The sequence below is a fragment of the Suricata suricatta genome, chromosome 2 (assembly GCF_006229205.1).
Source record: "Suricata suricatta isolate VVHF042 chromosome 2, meerkat_22Aug2017_6uvM2_HiC, whole genome shotgun sequence".
NCBI lineage: Eukaryota > Metazoa > Chordata > Mammalia > Carnivora > Herpestidae > Suricata > Suricata suricatta.
The window spans coordinates 135,196,785-135,199,223 of NC_043701.1; the positions used below are offsets into that span (position 1 = coordinate 135,196,785).

The 2,439-nt window shown below is 38.9% G+C and overlaps 1 non-coding gene across 1 annotated transcript; it reads left to right on the top strand.

Moving 5' to 3' along the window:
• Positions 1 to 2,122: 2,122 nt before the first annotated feature.
• LOC115286136 lies at positions 2,123 to 2,229 on the top strand. The gene has a single exon (XR_003905893.1). It is a non-coding gene; the product is annotated as a U6 spliceosomal RNA (small nuclear RNA).
• Positions 2,230 to 2,439: the final 210 nt, after the last annotated feature.

Sequence of the window (2,439 nt, forward strand, 5' to 3'; positions counted from 1 at the left end):
CTGCATTGGGCTCTGTGCTGACAGTTCACACCCTGGAGGCTACTTCAGATTCTATGTCTTCCTCTCTGCCCCTTCCCTCCTCATGCTCTTTCTCTCTCTCTCTCTCTCTCTCTCTCTCAAAAATAAATAAACATTTAAAAAAAATAGGGGCACTTGGGTGGCTTCGTTACGCCTCCAACTTCCGCTCAGGTCATGACCTTGCAGTCAGTGGGTTGAAGCCCCATGATGGGCTCTATGCTAACAGCTCAGAGCCTGGAGCCTGCTTCAGATTCTGTGTCTCCCTCTCTCTCTGCCCCTTTCCTGCTAACATTCTGTCTCTCTCGAAAATGAATAAACATTAGAAAAAATTTTTAATAAAAAAATAAATTAATTAATAATCTTGACAAAGAGTAAAGAAATTACCCAATATTAAAGCTTACTACATATCTACAATAATAAAAGCAGTGTGACATTCGCAGAAGGATAGACACATACATTAATGGAACATATAGAAAACCCCAAATCAGGGGCACCTCAGTGGCTTAGTCAGTTAAGCATCTGACTTCGGCTCAGGTCATGATCTCATGGTTCATGGGTTTGAGCCCCAGGTCGGGCTCTGCTGACAGCTAGCTCAGAACCTGGAGCTTGTCTTCGGATTCTGTGTCTCCCTCTCTCTGACCCTCCCCTGCTTACACTGTCTGTCTCTCTCTCTTTCTCAAAAGTAAAACATTAAAAAATAATAATAATTAAATAAACAAACAATAGTGGCACTTGGGTGGCTCAGCCAGTTAAGCATCTAATTTCAGCTCAGGTCATGATCTCACAGTTTGCAATTTCAAGCCCCGCATCAGGCTCTGTGCTGACAGCCCACAACCTGGGGCCTGCTTCCAATTCTGTGTCAACCTCTCTCTCTGCCCCTCCTCCATTCATGCTCTGTATCTCCCTCAAAAAATAAGCAAACAGGGGCACCTGGGTGGCTCAGTCCATTGAGTGTCTGACTTTAGCTCAGGTCATGATCTCATGGTCCATAAGTTCGACCCCCGCGTCATGCTCCATGCTGACAGCTCAGAGCCTGGAGCCTGCTCCAGAGTCTGTGTCTCACTCTCTCTCTGCTCCTTCCCCTCACACTCTGTCTCTCAAAAATGAATAAATGTTTAAAAAAATTTTAAGTAAACACTTAAAACATAAATGAACATTTTTTAAAAACACTGCAGGCTATATGATAAAAGATTAATATTTTTCTGATAAATACTTTTAAAACTTGTCAAAATAAGAAATATTGTATATGCCAAAATGAAAACTAAGACATGAGCAGCAGGAAAATATGACTATCTTGAAAATTCAAAAGAATTAAATGAAAAATCATTATATTCAATAAAAGGATTTAGTAAGGTAATCCAATTCAAGATCAACAAAGAAGAATTAATAGCTTACCAATATGTCAGCAATATTAATGTCATGAGGTAAAAAATCCCAACCGTCATTACAACTTTAAATAACTGTAAACTACCTAGAAATTAGATGTACAAGATCAATATGGAGAAGTATAAACTTTTCTGAAGGACTTTTTTAACTTGAATAAAGAAAATATCCTGTTTCTAAATGGGAAGTCCCAACATTGCAAAGTAAATTCTCCCATGAAGTAAATAATCTGTTTCTATCAATCACAATTACAATCCCAACAGAACTTTGTAATGAAACCTGAAAGGCTAATTCTGAAGGAAAAGTCTCTTCTTACATATATTCTGAGAGGGGAGCTTACCTTTAAACATACTATAAGTCAGCAATAATTAAAACTAGGTGGTATTGGGGTACCTGGGTGGCTTAGTCGGTTGAGCACCCAGCTTCAGCTCAGGTCATGATCTCATGGTTCATGCATTTGAATCCTGCATCAGGCTTTGTGATGACATCTAGTTCAAAGCCTGAAGCCTGTCTTCAGATTCTGTGTCTCACTCTTTCTCTGGCCCTGACACTGTCTCTTTCTCTCTCAAAAATAACTAGAACATTAAAAAAAAAAAAAAACCTAGGTGGTATTGAGGCACCTGGCTGGCTCAGTTCATGGAGCGTGTGACTCGATCTCATGGCTGGGTTCAAGCCCCACGCAGGTTTAGAGATTACTTAAAAATAAAAATAAAATTTTTTAGTGCTTGCTTTGACAGTACATATACTAAAATTGCAATATTAAAGGAAAAAATAGTATTGTCCCTGCACAAGGATAACATGCAAATTCATGAAGCATTCCATATTTTTAATACTTTATCCAGCAAGGCAATCATTCAGAATAAAAGGCGAGATAAAAAGTTTCTCAGACAAACAAAAACTAAAGGAGTTCATGAGCCAGCCATGTGAGAAATTTTAAGTGGGACTTTAAGTGGAGAGAAAGAAAAAACAAAAGAAGACCAAAGCAACAAAGATTACAAAGGACTGGAGAACATCACTAGAGACACCAACTCTACAGGT